This window comes from Balearica regulorum, chromosome 16 (genome assembly GCF_011004875.1).
Source record: "Balearica regulorum gibbericeps isolate bBalReg1 chromosome 16, bBalReg1.pri, whole genome shotgun sequence".
NCBI lineage: Eukaryota > Metazoa > Chordata > Aves > Gruiformes > Gruidae > Balearica > Balearica regulorum.
This window is the reverse complement of record NC_046199.1, coordinates 13,916,001-13,938,241: the sequence shown is the minus strand read 5'-3', so window position 1 is coordinate 13,938,241 and position 22,241 is coordinate 13,916,001. Positions and strand designations below refer to the sequence as shown.

The following is a 22,241-nucleotide window of genomic DNA, read 5'->3' as shown; positions in this document are numbered from 1 at the left end:
AGATTTTCTAGTTGCAGCATGTTAATCTTATTCAGTATGTAGAATGATCTCTGTAATTGAAAAGATGAATGCAGCTAGGTTTCATATGTACCTTTTCTATGTTTGCGCTTGAAGTCCAGTAACTGCTAGGAAAGGAAAAAAAAAAACCCATCACAAAACCAAAATAGAATTGATGCAAGTATTGGTTTTGAATTCAATAACCATGTATGATTTGGCCTGCCCCAGTGTGCTCTCTCCTAAAAACTGGAGGTGAACATTATTCAAATCACCTTGTGGGGAGAGAAATTTGCATTCAGGAAGACTGGAGTATAAGGCTAGTGAAATCTTGACTTTGTGTAAGACATTAGCAAACCTTTCATTGGCTTCATTAAGATACCACTGCTGGATGGTTTGTGCCTTAACCTGTTATACTGACACAGGAGATGTGAAGCGAGATGCTAAGACTGACTCAACTCTAATTGAAAATTAACACAGGTCATAATTTCTTACTGGGCAGTCAGCAAGAAATGCAGAGGGAAATGTCTTCTACAATAAAATCCATAGGACGTACTTTGTGTCCATCAGTACTTTATTTGTCCTTGCAACTGTTAAGTAGGCCCTTCCTGTGCTTTCTGTTCTCTCTTTCACAGAAGCTGTCTCCTGAAGGACATGTCAAGAAAGTACAGCCTAACCCTTCCCAAGAGAAGCCTCACAGTCTTGGACAAGTATTCTGGCACAATGCAGCTATTGGTAATGACTCCACAGTATGTCAGGCCGATTTTGTGGAATACCCTGAGATGTCTGTATACATCCCATTGACTTCTGCTTCTCAAATCCAGCCTAGGAGGAAACCTTCCCAAGAAATCTAGTATGAGCAGTAAAGGAAAAGCACTATAATATGGATTCAGAATGGTTGATACACATCACACATTCACGTGGTTTCACTTACTCTGCTCCTACTCTTGCTTTCAGCTGGTTGGCAATACCCAAGGGTGTGGTTTGCGTGTGAGATTAGACAGGTTGAGAGGCAGGCTTTTATCATTGTTCCTGCAGTGCATGTGATTTTTTTTATGTGTTCCTACTTGTAATTTTATCACTTGGTTATTATTTCACAGTGGTTTTTATTGCACTTTTTACTACAGGAGTCTTGTGGGTATTGGCGTTAGCAATTGGAGAGCAAGTTTCTGTCGCTGTAACCTGCCTGTGAACAACAGGTACTGAGGTGGCCAGCAGAAGTTGGTGAAGTCTGTACGTCATGATGAAGCCTCAAAAGATGCCTGGTGTCGTTTACTCAAAAAGCCACCTGCATTATTGTTTCGTGCACGTCCTGAAGAAGGTTCTAAGACTCTGTAGCCCAGGCAGAAGGCGAGTGCTTGAAAGAGCTTCCAGGCAGGTTGGTTCTATTATCCAAATTGGGTCACTCATTCCTAATTATTTATAACCTCTGTCTGCAGTGTGTTGCACAGCATGATGAGTACTCTCAAACGGGAAACTTCTTGGACATCAGACTTCGGCTGTTTTCCCTGACAAGGAATCCCGAAGCAGAGTCCCCCTTGGGCACACCGGGGCTGCCGCTCTTCTGCTGGGCCTCAGGGCAAGTCAGCATTGTGGATGTGCTCCCTCCTGACCTCCAGCCAGCCTCAAGAATAACATTTGCAGACTCCTTGTATAGCTTCCGATAATGAGGGCTCCCTCATTACAAAGTCTAATTATCAGAGTGCGATTGTAGAGGACGCAACCTTAACATACAAGCTTTCATGACCCTTTTCTTTATCCGGTTTATCTGGATGCTTCACCAAGTTGGAACTGGCAGCATGCAGCTAGCATCCTCACTGAGCGTTTTCCTTCAGTCCCACACCAGCAGTCAGTTGGAATCAGTTTGATGAACCGGTGGGTCAGCAGGAGAGAAACACGGCATATTAGTCTTTAAGCTTCAGAGATAAAATGTCCCGGTGAACTCTGGCAAAAAGAAGAATCAGAGTGGGACCCTGCAGTTAGGGGAGGGGAATTAATGGACGTTTGCTGGGTTTATTTTAAGGAAATCAATGGACTTGCTGGAGACTGGATGATGGAACACACAGCTGGTGGAATGGACAGCCAAAGATCACTATTTTCCTTTTAAGCAAATCAATGTGTTAATTGGGATTCTGGTGGGATTCTGAAGCTGCTAATGGAGGTGGGGGCCAGTGGAGGATCATTAGTCTTTATTGTAAGCAGTACAGTTAGTTAATTGGGGTGTGATTGTGTTCCTGAAAGAGAACGGACAAAGAATGAGAAGTGATTTTTAAAAGCTGTCACTTTAAACTTTCCCTAATGAAATGAATTTATTAAAAAAGCTAAGGGAAGATATAATTTGTTACTCCTTCAGGTCTTTGAACTTGGGGAGATCTTCATTTTGATGAGACCATTCTCTTTTCTAAGGCAAGTTTTTCCAGCTTTCCAACCAAAGCTTAGAGAGAAATTAAGTCATGCTTGGAAAGTTACTATTTATCAGAGCCTTATGAAGTTGGTGGCAATGTTTCATCAGGTCAGATGAGATCAGGTCTTCTCTAGACACCCATACGAATATAGACACAGCTCCATGCTTTATTTCAACTTGGAATTTTTTATGGTTGCCTGAGTGAAGATGCAGAGTTTCACATAGATGTTAGGGCTGTGCCTCAGAGCCGATTTTCTGCCTAATTCACATTATCCTATTATCCCATATTATGAAAACCTCTAGGACAGATTATGCAGTAAAATCTAGATTTTGCAGTAAATCGGGACAGTTTATGTGGGCCTTCTTTGCACATGCAAGGGAGTTGCTTGCATACAACGTGGACCAAAAGAGCTAGACTCAAACATTTCTGACACTTACATATTAATTATAATTTCACGTCAACTTCTCTGGAATTTTACCTTGCAAACAGACATACAGTGCTGCATAAATTTATTTGCCTAACTTCTGAAAATCCAGCCCACAGTTTTAGGCCAGAGCAAATTTCTGCTTGTCATTTCACCCCTGGCTTATGGGACAGTGAGAAGCTCCCAGCCTGTCCGTGTTCAGGCAGTAAGTCAGTGAACTGAACGGCAGGAAAGCGAGCAGGTTCATTTCAGCCCTCAGTCTGCCCTCGGGTTACCAGCAGCCAGGAGTGGTGGTGAAGAGCTGGTTTGTTCTCACTGACACAGAGAGAAAATTCCCCTTGGAGAGCAGGTGGAGACCAGGTGGAGACCAGGTGGAGGAAGGGCTCTTTCTGTGGATGCACTAAAGGGTTTCTCATGAAGGGGAAGGAGTTATTTGCAAAATTGTACTGGAAAATTGTGGGGAAAAAAAAACCATTTTAGGGTAGATTCAAAAGGATTTCTCCCCCCCTTTAGTTAACCAAATGAAATTAATCATTTAGGGTGAGTAAAATGTGTCAGTTTGAAGTAAAAGGTACCATTTCACTTGTAAGCATTTAAAAAATAAAACCAGATACATTTCTGAAAGGTGTACCGTTTCATGTAAAAATGTTGAAAGGGAACATTTTGACTTGCTTAAATTTTAAGAATGAAACAACTTGTTAAGTTGAACATGAATTCACAAAATGTTTCAGTTGACCCAAATCTGTTTTCTTCAGAGCATGATGTTTGATCAAAATATATCTGCCAGTGCTAGCAATAAATCCCAGAACTGCTCTGTTCACCACACAGAATTAGGCTCAAGTTTTTCTTAGGCCACCTCTCTAAGCCCTGCTCAGAGGGTCATTCTCTCAGATGCAGGCTACTCTGCAATCAACGCCAGACGTCTCATGGATTCACAAGTTTCAGACCAGCTCTTCTTTTCCCACTCAAGCACGTAGTATCCACGTTTACCATAATGTGATTCCCTAATCGTCTTGTTGAATGTTGAAAGGAAAGCCGGCAGACTTTCTGGTGTTGCTAAAAGCCCTCAGGCCAGGCTGGCAGATAACAGGCCTCTTATTTATTTGTCTAAATAAGCATATAGCATGATGGATAAGCTGTCAAGGAAAAATCAAATCAGTGGGGACATAGCTTCAAGGGAATTACTCACTATCTCTCTGCCAGTTCTGCTGCACTTCTCTTAAAAAATATAAAAATTAACATAGTTGGTGGAGAGTGCCAGAAATTACATTTCAAGAATAACAGTGATATTTTCTATAGAACATTTCAGCTGGAAGGGTCCTGAACTACAGCGTGCAATAATCACAAAGATCGTTTTGGAGAGGTATTTAGCCCAGAAGTGAAAGCAGAGTATGTATGTGAAACTGCAAGTGACTCCACGTAGGTGATTGACAGGAGGGGAAAACAATTTAATTGTTTCAGATTTTCAACTCTTTATATATATTTATGTGTGTGTGTGTGTGTGTGTTTGAGAAGAAAGTACGGGGGTTCCTGTGAACCTGAAAGCTTTCAGCAAACTCATAAACCCAGACACTGTAGGAAATGAACTTGATCCAAAAAAGAAAAGCTACTTTTAGAAATACAGCTCCATGTCTGGCCACAAAGTAATTAAGGTTCTTAAAGCTTTCCTGTCCAGATGAGTGACTGGCACAAAAATAATAATAACTATACAGTAATAACAGCAGTGACTTGTCACTGAAGGGAATAGGTAGCAGTAAACAACTTCCAGTAGAAGGGTCACAGCAAGGCAGTGGTGGGAGTGTGTGGTACGGTAAGGGGTAGTAAGTGCGTGGGTGGGTGCTGGAGGAGATATAAAGGAGGAGAACAGAGACTTCTTGACAAAACAATGCAAAACATCTTGTCTTAGAGTTTAATTCATAAAAAGAATACAACTGAGTCATATTCTTTCCACTCTTCAGTGTGTGTACGACATAAGATGCAAATTCCACGTGTGATTCATAGAGAAAAATGCCAGTTTTTCAAAAGCCTACATGAGCCTAAGAGCTGGTTCAGGTCAGAATTCAGCCATTGCAGGAAACTGGCTTTTCTCTTCTATCTTGTCTTTCAATATCCACAGGCAGAACCTGGGGACCTGGCACAGACAAGGGTCACCCACCTCCTGCAGTTTGTTTAGCACTTTCTGTTCTTTCTAGCATGAATGGAAGAAACTTGTCATATTTCAGAACCGGATCTGCAAAACTCATCCAGTTCAACTGGAGTTTTCCATGAACACCGATGGGCGTTGGACCAAGCCACAGAGGACAAAAAAGGGTTCAAATAGGAGCAAAACTCAACAAACTGCGGAACATCTTTTCCCAAACTTCTGCCAAATTTTTGATACCTCCATTTAGTGTGTACGTGTGCCGTGACTAACTTACAGTAGAAAACTCAGAGAAACTGCAAGTTCAAGTAAGGTGGCATCTCCTGAACGCCAAAATGTGGGACTGAAAGTCCCTCAGTATAAATTATTTCTGGACTGACACTCACTTCAAACTGACTTGCAGTACAGTTATGCTGCTTCCTTTTCAGTGAAAACACACGAGCGATGCCTGCTGTCCTTGGATGGAGCATTTTGTTTGGCATTTTCATCAATGTGGCCAGCTGAGCAATCCGCCACACCACCATGCAATTTGATGATTTAATACTTTCATGGGCTACCTTTGTTTGAGATGTCCTAAGTCCCAGATGAGCACCCAATTTTTTGGAAAACCATGCCAGATCTCTAACTTTGCCTTTTTTTTTTTTCCAATTGTTCTGGGAAAAAGAAAGGAGAGCAAATTTCTCAGTGAAATAAATTTCAGGTTATTTCTAATTCTGAAGCTGATCAGAAAATACTCCTTTTTCTCAAGCAAATGTCAATGAAAATGGAAATAATTTTTCTTATAGTCATCTTTTCCATGCAAATATTAGTCTTTACACACAGGCACACATATATATGTTTGTTGATACGAACATGTATTCTGTCTTCCCCTCTTCTGTATAAGCCAAATTTGGCATGATATTCCGCAACAGCCCTACCCTGCTGGTATGGGGAAGCAGTCTAGCAAAATAAGCAGTAAGCAGCTACAAGTTCTGTTAAAAGGAAATGACAAAGTCACACAAACCCCACTGCTTTGGCAGTTTTGCCCTCCAAAGATACTTTTTAGGAATGCTGCTAAGGCCATCTACATTCATTCAGAGTAGAAGCTGATTCAGAATGGAGAGAGTCAGAAAACCCCACGCTGCGCACAACATTCATGGTCCCAGCCCAGGGCTCATGTTTTGCTGCATGTTTGAACATCTCTCTGAACGTTCGTTCAGAGGCCATGGAGGTAGGCTTGGAAGGTCCTCCTCGGTCATCAAGCCCATCTGCTGCTGCTGTAGGTGGGTACAGAAGGGTACATTCGGAAGCAGGGAGGGCAGTGCTGTGAGGCTGTTCTCCTTGGAAAGCTCGAGTTCATCTGGCTGGAATCACCAAGCAAACCTTCAAGGGTCAGTTTACTTCAGCCATTGCGAAGGAAACCATTTCAGGTTCACTTCACGGACTGCATTTGTAAAGGGCACCCTGCGGAGCTCACACAGCCTGGAGAAGCTGATCCACCGCATTACTTCTCTCTCCTTTTGTTTTTGGTCTTACAGCTCTTGCTTGGTTATGATTCACCCTCACAGGAGGAAATGAAAGTGCAGTAACTGTTGACTTCTCAGCTGGGGAGACATACAGTTTATGGAGCAAAACCTCCAACAGGAACAGAAGTGGGCTGAACTATAAACTGATTTCAGATGGAATAAACAAAGGAACAAAATTATCAGCACCTAAGAGCAACAGCAACTTTGAGCTCCAGTTTGTTGTTTGGCCGTCACAGGGTTACAAGCCAAATGAGTGTTTATATGAGACTGAGGACATGGACTGCAAGAATATGCACATCCAGGAAAATACCCTGATGGTAAAAATACTTGCATTTGTATTTCACTTCAGTTTGTGTCTGGGCATGATGAAGAAACCTCATCTCAAAAAATGAAAAAGGAACTAAAACATACAGAAGGGAGGCATGCTGCAATCTATGAAAGACCAGTAGAATACTGAAAGGGAATATGGCAAACTTTGAATGGGTGTGGGGCTTTTACCAGTGCCCTGAAATGTTTGCATGTCTGCACAAGCTTTTTTTGTTCTATCAACTTCAAATGATGGATAAAGAATCCAACATTTCTTAGCGTGTATTTCCACTTTCCCAAACTTTCACCACATTCTGACAGAATTGTTAACTCACCATGTCCTCTCAGGTCTAAAGGCCACCATGGCACTAAAACCTACTGCCTCTGAGTGTTGAGATAACAGAAGAGTACCTTCTTGGGTGCCATCAATATATATTTTATTCTTAAAAAGCAAGGTAATGTAGCTGTCAAACTGAAAACTGCTCCACAGTTCTACTGGGAATATCCCGTACATGTTTAAATGCACCTAAAGCAAGGAGTGATGACTCCACATCTAATCTTGTCCAAGGTTGACACTGGCATCCAAGTGAGAGCCTTGATTGTGGCTGACCGAATTAGGGAATGTTGCCTGCCCACACTCCCAAATTGCCCAAGGCATCACAGCAAAGAAATGGGAGGCACTTGCTCTCGTCCTTTATAAGCACAACCTTATGTTTTATTGTGTGTAACCCAGTAACAGCTACAGGCTCCAAATACATCCCATCTCTAGAGCCCACTGTTGTTACAAACACGTTGCCTACCTCAAATCTCCAGTGTAGGCGTGCATTAAAGGGAGTACCTGCTCTTACAGCTGTTAGGTCTGTTTATAAACCAACTCATTCATCTCTCCCATGGAATGCAGGGGATGTCACAGTTCCTAATGTGCCTTCATGGCACCACAGTGAAGTATGAAAGCATGGTTTGCCCTGGTTTAGAGACAGAGAACCGAAACAGAAGAGGATAAAGTATCTGGCTGAGAGTCACGTGGGAAGTCCCTGGCAGAACTGAACCCACTTCTTCCATCTCCTCCTCTGCTGTCTGACTTCTGGCCTGCTTCCTCATGCAGAGGGAAACCATGCCCAAACCACCCTGCAGATCCCTGGTAGAACTGGGGGTGAGCTCAGGGGGGCAGCGGTCAGTTGGGCACCCCTGTAAGTGACCAGGGCTGAACCTCCCAATCTCTGCCAAGGCAACAGGAAAACACGGCCTGACTGAGGTCTGCTGCCTGCTAATTACAAATTGGAGAAGTGACATAGACTCCTTTGCCCTTAGCATCTGATTTAGAGGGAGGAAGGTCATTAAAATCATGACTGCAGTAGATCAGCAGTGAGCACAGCAAGAGATAGCTGACATGAAAGAAAGCCCACAGTGGCTCCCGCCTTAATGCTGAGCTGCGGAGTCCTCCGCAGTTTCAGACAATGACAGAGGCACATTTCGGCCTGGACAGAGAAGGGGAAGAGAAGGATGAGATTTGTAATACTATTAGGAGTAAGATTCTGGGAGATGCCTCTAGCAGAAGGTTAGCAATTTAGGTGGGTCAAAAATATACTATGACCCTTATTTTTTCTGAGCATCTCTCCCACTCCCCACAGTTTCCTCTCCTTAAACCACACTTTGTTCCCTGCCTCAGTGGGAGATACAACTCAGTTGCTGTCCACAACTCAGGAGTTGCATGAGAAGCTTTGAAGTCCTGTGAATAGTAGCCTTGTACCATCATCTTGAAGATATGGGTAGTTTTCCTTTTTGAACCATCTCATTCAGAATAAAAAGGATAGTGGAAAAATCTTGTAGCTGTAGATCTACAAGTAAATCAGAGAAAGTACCTCCCTATTCAGTTGGTATTTTGGAAAGTGCTCTCAGTAAAATTCCTACACTGATTGTAGCTATTTCAGAAAACCTATGCAAATTCTATGAAAACATACAGAATTAGTAATGGAAAAAAAATAATAAACTCTTTCAGGTCTATCTTGGCCTAAAATTTAGGCTTTGTAATAGGAAGCTTTAACAAAACTTATATTTCCATGACATTTTATTGTAAATTCCAATGGGGAGGAGGGAGAAAATTTTGAACAAAGATTCTCTGTAGTCCTTGCTTTGTCAGAAAAGATGTGAAGCCTGAGAATCTTGCAGCGAGAGAGACTTAAGGCCAACCTGGGTGAACGCCATCAGGAATTTCTGTTCATCTGAACATACGCTGCTTCCATGCTCTCTTCAGCAGCCTTGCTAGAAAACGGCGTAAAGGCACTAATCACTGCCAACCCAGTAGAGCACAAAAGCCTGGAGCAAAAATTTCTCAGAGCTGGGTTCAAAGAGTTAATTGCTGTAGTCTGGGCACACTTGCCTGAACTCTGGTCATCTGAGGGCCTGGTTCTTGGGTGTGCTCCAGGTGGCCAAGGGCCAGGGTTCAAGCAGAACCTTGCTGAAGTCAATCGAGTCTGTACAAGTTCCACCTCGTCTGGGTGCCTATTTCGGGGTCATGAGCTCTTTTCCAGTAAGAGAATGGCCAGCAAAGAATTGCTCACAGAAAATATTCAGAAAATAACTGGGTATAGTTAACAGATGTGAGAAAACCGAGATCTGTCCTCCAAAAAATCAGCTGAAAGTCCTGAGGGGTTACAACATCCCTTTCCCTTTGTGGGACCCATGGCAAGATTTTGCCAGCTCAGAGGGGATCTCCAGGCCCTTGTGGAAAGCAGGCATAGCCCACGTGCTGACCAGAGAGAGAGGGCTGGGAGGATGGTTTTTTTTCCAGTGAGGGTGGATTTCTTTTCCTCAAGTTTTTCATGTATCTGAAGTATTTATGCATAAATGTGAATTTATGGCAAAAAAAGAAAAATTCTAAGTATTTCTGCTGAACACAGAGCAACGTGAGCAGATGAGGATCATGCTGGGGGCCCTAATGCGGACGCCTGTGCCACCTTTCACTACAGCTCCCTTAGCTGGGCTCCCTCTCCTGTGCTCTGGATTGAAGCAGTAAGAAGTGGAGACGTAGGTACGGCGTGAGGGAGCTAGAAATCTTGGAAGGTAAAGTCAGGCTGATTGATACAACGAGATGGGAACATGAAACATCGGAACACCTCCCGCCATGCAGTGCATGTAGCGTGCCTTGGTTTGGGAGACTGACTTCTTCAAAGATCAACAAATGTTTTCCATAGTCCTTTCAGTCCGTGCAAAATATTTCAGTTGATCAAAACCCCATTTTTCTGCCCAAAAACAGAAAAAAAATGAGATTTTTCCTGAAGTCCCAGGACATTATTTCTACACTCCAAGATCACAGCAGGTACATTAGGAAATCAATGCTGATACTGAAGATATAATGCAATACAACATTATTTTATAGTGAACAGGAATTTGGCTTTTATGTAACTTCTGGTTATCTCCTACTGAACCAAACTGAGAATCTCGTGGCAACAATTTGGCTAAGGCAGCTGGATGATTTTTTCATATAAAACCATCCCTGCAGTTGAGTGCCGCAAGGGGCGATATCTTTACAAGTGTTCCCAAGAAATATATGTTTTACCTAACTTGAAGTCCCATTTAAAAAGTGTTTTCTAACGTTGACTTGGCAGCAACAGCAAGGGCTTCTGATAAACGCCAGTGTCTCCGTTGTGCTGGGCACAGTACCGCCCCAGTGGAAGGCACAGCCTGGCCCCAGGCTGGCATTTAGTTTAGTCTGGGGTCGGACCATCCAAAACCTGCTTGAACCTCGTAAGAGAACGTTTCAAGGACACTTTTAGGCAGACTTTTCATCACAAGGGGAAAAAACCCAAAGTATTTGAATTATTTATCCCTGACAGTGTATTTTTAGAGAGAAGAGGTTAAAATAAACTTTATCTGTAGGAAGCCTTAGCCTGATTGAAAACCTCTCCATATATTCGGAGTCCTGTTTAATAAGCCATCCAGACAGAGGGAGCATTCTTCTGTAAAGCCCGTTTGGCACAGAAGCCTGCAGCAAGAGCTGAGCAGGCAAATCCCACGGCAGGGGAGAGACAGCACTTTTTGACCCAAACAATGTCTAGACAGCCTGAAAACAGATAAATTAACAGGCAAGCAGCAGCGGCATCACACAGCAGCAAAGCGGTGGATATTTGTCACCTCAGTGATGGGTTAAATGAAGATTCAAGGCCCCGGTATAGTCTTTATGAAACACAATGTACTCCAGCTGTCTCCCTCCCTCCTCCTGAGCTATTTACTGTGTTAACAGCTCCATGCAGAAAGTTCACATTCACTGACATGGTACACATTTCCCATCTTTTACAGACTGCCCTAATGAGGCAGCAGGATCAGAACAAATTAGTGACAGAATTCCCCCATCCCTTTGCTCAGGGTGTAGGAACAAACATCCTTTCCTCCTTGCATACCCTGCAGAATCTGCACTCGGAGCAGAATGCAGCAATTCATGGCAAATGAGAGGGGGGTTGTCCAGCCTAATGGTGTAACGCTATTTTTTAATGCAATTCCTGCTTGAGGATGCTGTGTTCGCTTTACAGTCTGGCTCTCCTGTTTGAGAAAACGCATGTTTTGCTATATATAGTGGGGCTTGAAAAATAACTTCCGTTACTAAAACAAGCACAAATAGTTTCAGATGACACTTTTGGTAGAGAAGATATGTGATTTCATTCACTATGTTTACTGAAAATTATGCGCACACAAATTACCTTAATGAGATGCAAACCTTGTCGTTTGCATTTAGTGCACCAGTAACGAAATTCTGGTAGCTGCAATGATAGTATATTTAACATACAGAAAATAAATAATTTGTTACATCAATGCTGTCAAAATGAAACAAGCCAAACTGTGATTAAAGCAGTTATCATTAAACCAGAGGCTGACTTCCAGAGCTGTTTTGAAAACAGCAAAAGAAGCAATTTTCCTAAGTGTGTTTCAAGTGATTGAGTAAAAATTGAACTTATGGTAGACTATGTTATAGAATACTACTTAAAGTGTTTGGATGATGATACTTCATAACACAGAAGCCTTCTCGCAGTACAATTTTAATCCTTTTTTGTTGCTGAGCTTGAAAGCATATTAAAGATTGAGAGACTTGGTGTCTGTGAGACTCAGCCCCACCATTCTCAAGTGTGACAGCAAGGAAGTTTTGTCTGTGTGAGATTCCTTGTGTACGTAGAGGGATGGAAGGGAGAGAGGCAGAACTTCTTATATCATGCAAGATGCATGTCTTGGCTCCTGCCAAGCGATATTCTGTGCATCTTCAGTATGGCAGAAGTTGTAAACATGTTGTATAATCACATAACTGGGCTGCGACCCATTTGTTAGCAGCATAGGAAAAATACATCAAAGTCACAGATAGTCTCTTCAGACAGGCCTCGACAGATACCCATCTGGTAATAACCCTAGACTGTGAAGTATGGATGATTTATAAAGGTGTTAAGGAACTCTTCTTTTTATATATATATAAAAAATCCCCATTTAAACTCTGTACTGATTAACTATGAAGCACCAGGAAAATAAAAAGAAAAATAATGCATTGTTTTAGAAAGAGTAGAGAATTGAGCGATGTGTAAGAAGAGATTGTAGCCATATTAGAGCCACACATAGTGCTGGGTAGCCCTGAAGATCTGCTGTCTTTAGGCATATGTGAGACCCAAGCATAGCAGCCCCAAATGGTAACTAACCTTAACTGTCAGTCACTCTCTCGAATTTAAATGCAGCGGCCATCACAAGTGCCAAGACAGGCAGTGACAGGCAGTGCTAGCAAGTCTGGATGTCCTGCTCCTGTAGTAAAACTCACCTATGCCGATCTTGCACTTAGATTTCATGGAGTTGAAGAGCTGCTATTCATTACTCGACGGGGGGTGTTTGCCACCAAAGGAGGTCGGGACTGTATCCGCTCGTGCCCCTGGAGCTAGGCAGAGTCTGAAGCAAGTGCATCACTTTCAAAATGTGTTATTCATTACAGAATGTGTTATTAACAGTAAAGATGCCTCATTTCATCCTGTAGTATCCCATTTTTGTTCAAGGCACATACGAACTCAGAAAGGTAGATCCTTTCCTAAAAAGTCTGCAGTCTTAGTATCTTCTTAATAACTTGGACAAGCCTGATTACTGAAAGCTGAGTGCACACAGACATCCTTTCTTGCCAGGAGTCCAAAACCGTGGCATGGGTTTTCTTCCTGGCATTATATTCTGTTTATATTCATTGCTTTGCCTGGGGATCTTTCCTTTCCCAAAGCTCTTTTGGATTTGGGGAGGATGCATCATTGTTGGTAGGTGTCTTCCGTGGTCTAGACTTGTAAGTTCTTACCCTGTTGTTATACTGCTCCACTGGAAGGTTTATAAGTCACACTGCTTGTCAAAGTCATGAGGATGCTGAATCATTTTTATTAGGCATCAAAGTCTCCCCCCCCCACCTTTCATTTCTTTAACTGAAAGCTTCATTAGATTGCAAAATGGCACCTCTGTGCTCAGACAGGGCTGTGGGCAAATCAGGTTCTTTCCTTTGTTAAATCTGATTGATTTATTTCACATATAAAACGAGCAGTAAATGTTCGAGTTCTAAAAAGTTATTTAACAAGTGTCTGAGTGGAATGAAAATAGCTTTCTAAAATAGTGCAAATACTTATCATAAGCATATTAAAGAGACTCTTTTCATTTTCAGACGTTACCAAATGCCCATAAATTCTTAGATATTCAAGCAGTCAGGCACCTGAGGAAGCTTAGGATAACAATTAATTATGAGACATGTTGCTCAACCAGCTCTTTGCAACCCTGAGTTGTGCAGCAATTTAGGAAGAAGGTGGGTACCATTCTGTTTATTTAGTGGCAGAGAAACAAGGACCAGACACAGGAGGACCAGTGTGAGATGGGATATTATCTCAAGTCTCCCTCCAGCCAACCCAGTAGGCACACACAGGACATCACTGTACCTGATGGATGGAAGGACTATGCAGAACTGGAGTCTGTTAGTAGATTCAGGCTATGTCACTCATACAGGACTGTGTTCTACTTTATTTATTTAGCCACTTGGCACTAAGTGCTTCATCTAAGCTTGCTAAGCTTAATGGGAAGAGACGGGCACTTGGCAAGAGCATCCCATCCCACGCGAAGGCCTGTATCTGTCCTCTGCAGGGTGTTGTCTGTCTTGGGACAAGCTCTGGAAGTTCAGCTAAGTGTTTGCACCTCACCTGGACAAAAGATGAGCTAGATCCTGGAGCAGGGACACCTCCTTCAAAAAGGCAGCAAGATGGGTGTGCGCTTTGGGCTGAGCAGCAACCTGGAGGGAAGAGTGGAGAACAGTCATGGAGATGGAAGTCACAGCTTGTAAATCAGCAGACTGTGTCAAACAGAGAGCTAGAGAGAAAAGCAAACACGAAGTTGCAGATGAGCAAAGGCTAGTTCCTATTTCATGCTACTTTTGCTACAAATGGATTGCCCAACTTCAGAGTTACCATGCTTACAAGCAGTTACTTTTCTAATTTCCTTTGACTGCATAATAGGAGAAGAAAAGCAAAACAAAAAGGAGTGAAGTGTGTCAGAGATGAGAAAGCGTTGAAGGAAAGAGAAAAATTCAGTTGAGAGAAGGTGGCAGAGGACATTCGGGATTATGCTCTGTGAAAAAAAAAGCTAAGAGCAGAGACTTTCATAGCAACTGAAGGGGAAAATAAAAAAAAAAAGCACAACAAACCCCCTTGTCTCCTGTGGTGAAACTTCAGTGAAATGCTATTAAGGATAAATCTTTTATTGTATTGTCCTGCAGGCAGTCTGCTAAAAACTGTATTCTCAGCATAAATGAACTCTCCCATTATAAAAAAAGGAAAAAAAAGTCTGCTTTCAGGACTGGCTCCATGTAATGGCTGCTGAGATACCCACAAGGGGATATTTAGGAGCAGCAGCAAGGACAAGTAGGTCCAGGTATTTCCTGCTGAAATTAGAAGGTCTTCTGACTGAGCAGACACATCAGATGTGTTTGCCACCAGCTTCCCATGGGCTGGCAAAAGACTGCAGTTCACATAAAGGATTTAGCCCAGGGAGAGCATTTAGTGAGGCAATAACTCCCTTTGCTCCGTGATTTGTCAGGATCTCTTTTAATTGGGTCTTTGACTGAGAGATAGGGAAAAACAGAGGCCGAATTAGCCTTGGTGGAGTTACAGCAAGGATAGATTTGACCCCCAAGCTGTGGAAGAGAGATAAAGGGAAAGGAAAAGCTTTTTAAAATGTTGGTCCGAGATAGGAAGTCTCTGTTTCAAAGAGACGGTGATGTAGTGGGCTTCTGACTTAGCACATCTTCCCCAGCAATGATTACCTAGCCAGAAGCCACTGAGTCACCCTCTCCTGGAAGGCGACATAGGCAGGACATGGACATGTGGATGAAGACTCAAACAGCACATCTAGCCAAAGGCAGAACCACAAAATCTTGCTTTTTTTTTTCCTTTCTTGCTTAGTCCTTAGTGGCTTGTTAAATGTTTCTAATGTAGCTTTGCCCTCAGAATTTACATACATGTGTTCCAACCTCAGCAAAGCTCTCACCACCCAGCTAACTTGTAATTTTAAAGGATTTTGAGGCAAGATTTAAGACAGTTTAGAGGTGCCATTATGTGTATAATGTCCATGTCTGGTCAAACAGTCAACTATCAACTTGACAATGATACTGTTTCCATGCAAATCATGGTCACCAGATGCACGTGTGCACGCACACACACATACACACATCTGTTGTGCAAGTGTCAACCCCTGTTGCATTTGAAATGACAGGCTAGCTCATTCCAGTATATCTAGCCATGGAAATAAAAGCTCATTTGGAAAAGCACAAAAAAAATGCAATAACATGCTAAAGATGCTGTTGTGTTGGGGCGGTTTCTGCTTCAGATTCAACCATTTTTCTGGAAACAACAAACCAGCTAAACACTGTCTGTTTGCCACTACACCCCAATTTTTGTTCCTTTGCCAAGTAACAACTCTCACCTCCTGAGCTCCTCCTGTGGCACCCTTCTTTAATTTTCAGAAACAGCAGTTCCCTCAAAATTCCTCTCAGTCTGCACATCTATTGCCAGCCCCGTTTGTTAACAATGGCTATCAAATATCCCATCCATATCACCTTGCTTCCACGGTGCCCACATACCACCCCTGATTCTGGGAATGCCCATATTTCTGGCACTCAGATGATACTTTGGAGGATGCCCTTGGAAAGAAACTTTCAAACCAGCTATCCTAGTGCTTCCTTTTCTAAATAGAGTCATAAAATCACAGAATAAGGTAGGTGGGAGAGGGTCTCTGGAGGTCATTCGCTCCAGTCAGGTTCAAGGCTAGCTCAGGGCCTTATTCAGCTGAGTTCTGACAATCCCAAAGGATTGTCAAAGGATTCTCTGCCCCTCTGGGAAGCCTGTTCTGGTGCTGTGCCACTCGCACGGTGAACGCTTTGTGAGGGCGAGTGCCATCCCCATCGTGCAGGTTTCTGATGAAGATATTAAACAGCACTGACCCACAACAGACATCTATACCAGAAAATCCCTTTTGCCAGCTTGTCACGTTAGAGTTTCAACCCTCAGTGTTCCTGCTGAAAAGCACTGCTTATATTCTTGTGGTCAGTCACTTTTAGTCACTTCATGCTAATTTGAAGCCATTAAGTATTCATGACAAATATATACCTGTTTGTACCAGTTCATGGCTGTGTCCTATAGTAATTCTTATTTTCTTTGGGGAATATGAATTTGAGGCCTCCTGCTGTCAGGAAGTGGCACTTCCAGAATTTAAATAGCCCCTCTTAATCACTCATTCCAGGCGTTTTAAATACATTCTTCTAATTATGGGTTTTGCACTTCCAGTCTTTGAACATGTGATAAGTTTACCTGAATCCTTTTTCATCCATTCCCTCACGGTTCCAAAATCTTCCATTATTTAGGTCAGTGTATTCTCACTCCCTCCTTCCACTTAGCTAAAAGATCAATTTGCTCAATATTTCTTTTTTGAAAATTTTTTAACATCTCGTACTTGAGATACTATTGCTGTTACTATACTGAGTGAAGAATCACTTTATCTTTTCAAAGGAATAAAGACCACATTTAAAATCTTGTGCTCATTAGTTTCTGAAACTGCAAAACTGCTTTGTGTGCATTATTATTTCATTATATTATTTCACGCTTGGATCATGAGCGCACTCTCACTGCAGTTGGAAGTGTTCAGTCTCAAGTTTACACACAATACTATAAACGTACACATTTCTTTGCATATGACACTGTCCAAAAACCTCCTTTTATGATTATGAAATGTTTTTCTGATTGAAGCTTTCCACATAGGTTATTTTGGGGGGGAACACGGGACTTTTCTCTCACTTTGGACAATAGAAATCATTGTTTTTATAGCCTGTTTCATTTTTAGGGATGGAGCAGGGATTGCAAGCCAGGATGCTGGGTAAACTAGAATTCATAGTTTATTCCAAAGTAGGTTCCCTGCTGGAGCTGGTTTTAAACTTTTTTTTATTATTATTATTCAGTATGATTAATTCCGATGCCAGGGGATTCTTGGTACATTTCCTAAGGATAAATCCATGGGAATTGCAGACACTTGCTTAAAGATGATTGTTCAAAGTGCAGAGCACTGGGAAAGAGGCCTAAAAGTAAAATATGATCAAAATTCTGCTGCGCTTGTAGCCTGCAGAGATTTAGGGGTTCTGGATGTTTCAGAATCAGAGTTTCAATAAAAAACCCTGTCTTCTAACCCAAAAATAAACTGGGACTGAGTAACACACAGTGGCAGTCACAGACTGGCAGTAATATGCTATAATTATATACAATTTCCTGCACAAAGAGGCATATTTCCAGGTAATTTCTGACTGGCCTTTAAAAACTGTATTTTGGGCATTAAAAACCCCTCAAATTTGTTTTTAATGAACTTTAAAACGATGTGATGCAGTAAAGGCAAAGTAAGTCACACTCAGTGCAGTCTGTCGGGTGGGGTGGAGGAGAATGTGTGGCTACAGAGCCACGTTCCTGCTTCCAACCCCAACCTGGAAGCAGGGAAAATGAGTTTGTCGCTTCAGGAAAAAATGTACCTCCTGCTCACAGGGTCTGCAAGGAGTCTTCTCCTCATACCCTCTGATAAGTAGCACCTACAGAGTATCAGCATCACGATACTCCACGAGGATAAAAATGCTACTTACGCAGAGCCAGCTGCTGGTTTCCATTCTTTGACGGAACAGCTGTCTGCACGGCAGCCGGCAAATTCCCTGGTAAGGAAGAACCTGGTAAAAGCTTGTGGAGGGGAAACAATAGAGAGGAATAACACTGGCTCTATGTTAGCGTTTTAGGTTGGGGCAGGAATGTGCTCTTAAAGCAAATCAAAAAGGAGGAAGGAACTGAAACCAAGACAATTTTCCAACCCCTCTGCGGGAATAGCTCCATTCAGAGGATGTGCACAGTGGGGGCTGAGAGGCTGCTCCTACACAGAGATAAGGACAAGGCAGATCTGCAACATCTTCGAAAGAAAGCCACTTTCCTCATGTGAGACCTCATCTCAAAGGTCCGTCAAGCTTTTTGTGCGCTCCCCTAAGTAGAGAAAAGCACACACGGGCACCAGGTTAATCACGCCAGACTGCTTCTACTTGGTATCTAACCAGCGTGGCATTGGTGGAAAGTTGCTCCTAAGGCAGTGCAATGCACTGAAAGTTATTTGTGAGTTCGATGTCTGGGGCTCCTGGACCGAGTTGGGCTCATGAACGCCATCCTCAAACATTGTCCAGAGAGTTTGTTAAAAGAAACGATCGTTTCTCTGCAGTGTGAGAAGGCTGATTCGTTCTTATGGAAGCTCAATCAGCTTTAACTGTTGAGTGGAAGCTGCTCATCCCTCGGACCTTTGAAACGCAACAGTTTTCTGCAGTGAAACTTTACTCTCTCAGCATAGCATTACAATTACTGGCTTTAGAGTTCTCCCAGATCTTCTGGAAGATACAGTTTAAGCCAAAGAAGCCTTTTACTAGATGCTAGAGCAAGGAAATAACATTGTTCAACCATTTCCTGAACATTTGCAGAACGACCTGAGTGCACAAAATTAGAGGTGGTTCATCCTCTTACTTGAAAGTTATTTTAGTCCCTTGTAAGCAATATTTACATTTTTGTATGAGGCTTTAATACCAACCCAGACTTGTTAGCGTGTAAGTATAGAGATGTAAAACTCTGTAGGTGCATTTTCTAAGTCCTGAGAGAATTTTAGACAAATGCACTGGTGCATTTCTGAATTTTCTGACAGTGTTTTACAAACTGTACAAGACTCAAAACCATGCCTGAGGAGGGATTTCATGTGGCTTAAAATAGAGCAGAACAAGACTAAATGCACAAGGCTGGACAATCTGAGTTAGAATCTAGAGCATCCCACCCAGCCCACCCGTGGGCAGGTGAGGTTACACTCTCCTGGCCGTGCTCTCTGTGGAGCCTGCTTGCAACTGTGTGATCCCAGCTGCAGTGAAGTTGTCATGATTCCTAAGCTTTTCTTTCTCTCTCTGCCGCTACTGAGCTTTCAGGTCTCAGTATTAGCACTGATATCTGTGACTCACCATGTGTCGGATACCTTGGAGAAAGAGAGAGGGGGACAGCTAGTTATGGTAAGAAAAAAATATTGGTTTGCCTTTGATTTTCAATTTTCATTCCCATAAATTCTTTGCAAGTTTAATTCAAATTGGAAGTGGTAAAACACTTTCACGGTATTGCACCTAAGCTCAGAGTCTATAATCTGAAGCAGGGGGCCAGTGGCAACCAGAAGAAAAGATGCCAGAGGCTGAGTGTCAGAACAGGGACAAGATCGGTGGCAGTGGTGGGCTCATAGTTCTACCGAAGCGTCTGCAGCTTCCAGGCGGACGTGACAGGGAGGAGAAGGGGAGTAGAGAAACATCATAGTTTAATGTGAATTTCTGTTGCTCCTGTGGGACATGTAACCTCAAAGATCTTATTGTTCCCTCCAGCCAGTTACTATGCTGTGTTTTCTGTTCCCTTCCCTGCTGGGCAATCTTTGCAGAAAACCTTTTTTCAGAAGGCGTAATTGGGCATGAGCAGAACTGTGGAATATTTAGAGAGTATGAATATTTTTTGCCCCTTTCACTGTGGCCATACACAGGAGAATTTTTTCTGAGGTGATTTTTAGGAAACAGAGACCAGCCTTGCCATCACTTGCCATACAAGCTTGTTACTGGGAACTCCAGGTAACTTAGATGATTGCTTCATGCCTCCATATAAGTTAGGGTTGAACCATAACTGTAAAATGCACAGGCCTTTGCTGGCTAAATTTTAGGTGGGGTTATTACGATCAGTTATAAAGTACCCCTGCAGTTGAATTTTTATTCCACTCCCTTCCCCTGTAAACGTTATGAAAAAATCCTGTCCTGCTTTCTTGGCATATTTTGAGATGGCAACTTTTCCTTGGTTTCTCTCCTGATAATTACAGAAGAATTATCTCGAGCACAAGCAATATCTGAGGTTTCAATGTGGCCTGATAAAACTGCAGAGTGCTCAGCTGAATTCTTTATCTGTACGTGCTTCCCAGATACCAGAGGTACCTGCAGCACCAAGCACTAAGGGACCATTTGTTCCAAGCTACAGATATGATCCAGCTAGTGAAGTTATCAAGAATTTTACTAGTCGTATGGGTGGGAGAAGTTAAGTCCCAGGGTGTCGAATGTATGATTGAGAAATTATGGTAAAGCAAATTTCACGTCTGAAAGAACTTAAGGCACAGAAACCAAATTGGCAACTTTCCTCTTACTCGGTCTGTTCTCAGAAAAACTTTTAGATGCTTTCAAAGACATATTTGGTCCCATTGTGCTAAAGCAGTGCCAGAGCACACATTAGAGTCTTGGATTTACCCATAGCAACTGATGAATTCTCTATTAGGAAAAGAACCTTTTCAGTTCCGTCAGAATTAATTCATTGAAAAAAAATCTGAGTTTAAATGGAAAATGCAGGCTCGGATAGGTGGAATATCCTCTGAAAGTTAAGCAAGGGTATTTTTTTTTTCTCTACTTACAGCTAAGGTGGATTAACAGAGGCATATGGAGAAGATCAAATATACCTTGAAATAATGGATGGATAAATCTGCAGACTAAATCTCTCTTGAGTACTGGGCGAGAGAGAGAATATAAAAATGTGGAGATCATCTACTGAGGGGATATAATACTGAAAAGCCAGAGGGGTTCTAGGATCTTCAATATTTTATAAGAGGAAGCTTAAAGCTATTTTAATAAACCATTGAGGCCAGTTTTTTAAAAATGTAAATGTACAACTGTGCACACAATCTGCATATGCAAATCACCACAATTGGGCAAGCAAATCAGATAATTGCATGCAAATATGCCTACTCACTCTGTGCCTGTGTCTACAATGGTAGTAACTGTGCATGCAAATTAGATACACATTTTGTACACATAAAGGTGCAGCTTAAGTGGCATATGGCATGAAAATATGGCATATAATATAACAAAAGAGGGAGAAGGAAATAACAAGGGATACAGAGTTAGCTGTAAATAATAATACGGAGCGTACACAAACACACACACATGTATCTATAAACACGGGATTATAAAAAAGAAAATACATGGGTCTTTTGAGTGCTTAAGGAACTGAAATGACACACGGTGCGTGGAGTAGGCATTTGTCTAAGCTAATACAGCTTCCCAAGAGACCAAGTGCCCATTCACAGTGCGGGCTGAGCATGGCTTTTCAAAGCCACACCAACTTCTCCCTCATTTGACCCAATGACCTTCTCCTTGAGGAGAGGATGGAGTTCAGTCTCTCAGGCTTACATAGGCTGAAGGCTCGGCCGCAAGTGTCAGCAATGGTGCCAAAGGAACATCAAAGGTGGTGATGGTTTATTGTGACACACGGACAGATGTCTTCAAGGAAAAAGGCTTTATAACTCATGTTTTTCAATAGTATTGATTTTGCTTCAACTACCTTCCTTCCTGCTTTGAAGCTAACCAGTGTAACCTCATGGCCATTCTCCATTAGGCTTATTTGGATTCAAACTATAGCAAGATGGCTAGCAGATACCATGGATGGATAGATGGATGGATGGATAGGAGAAAGGTTCTAACCTCAACTGTATCCTTGAACTTAAAATTTGTGTTATATTTTTTAAGCACTTAGACCTTTAACTTAGTTGTTAGCAGATTAATGAGATGCACAGACTGACATTTTATTTGAAATTTTCCAGGCAGAGAAACATAAAGTGCTCAGCATGAAGAGCAGACTGAGTTGCGATGACAGCAAGCCCCCTCAATCACTCCAGGCTTCAGCATGCTCACAGATACGAAACAATGAGCACAAGTTGGAGAACAGAATAAAAATGTTGATTAAATTTTGATTCAGTCCCTTTTATGTGTGTGATTCCACATTCATGCCACACTCAAACAGCCACAACAGCAAAGATCACTGGCCACTTGGTGCCTTGAGTATTGAGCTCATGGTACTTATGGCTTTGAAGAGCTG

General features: G+C 42.3%; 1 long non-coding RNA gene across 1 annotated transcript in view; it reads right to left on the bottom strand.

Moving 5' to 3' along the window:
- Positions 1 to 13,958: 13,958 nt before the first annotated feature.
- LOC142604081 (uncharacterized) overlaps positions 13,959 to 22,241 on the bottom strand; it is a 78,468-nt gene continuing 70,185 nt past the window's right edge. Inside the window, exon 4 of the long non-coding RNA XR_012837974.1 lies at positions 13,959 to 14,047. This is a non-coding gene — a long non-coding RNA (uncharacterized LOC142604081). The remainder of the gene's footprint in view (positions 14,048 to 22,241) is intronic.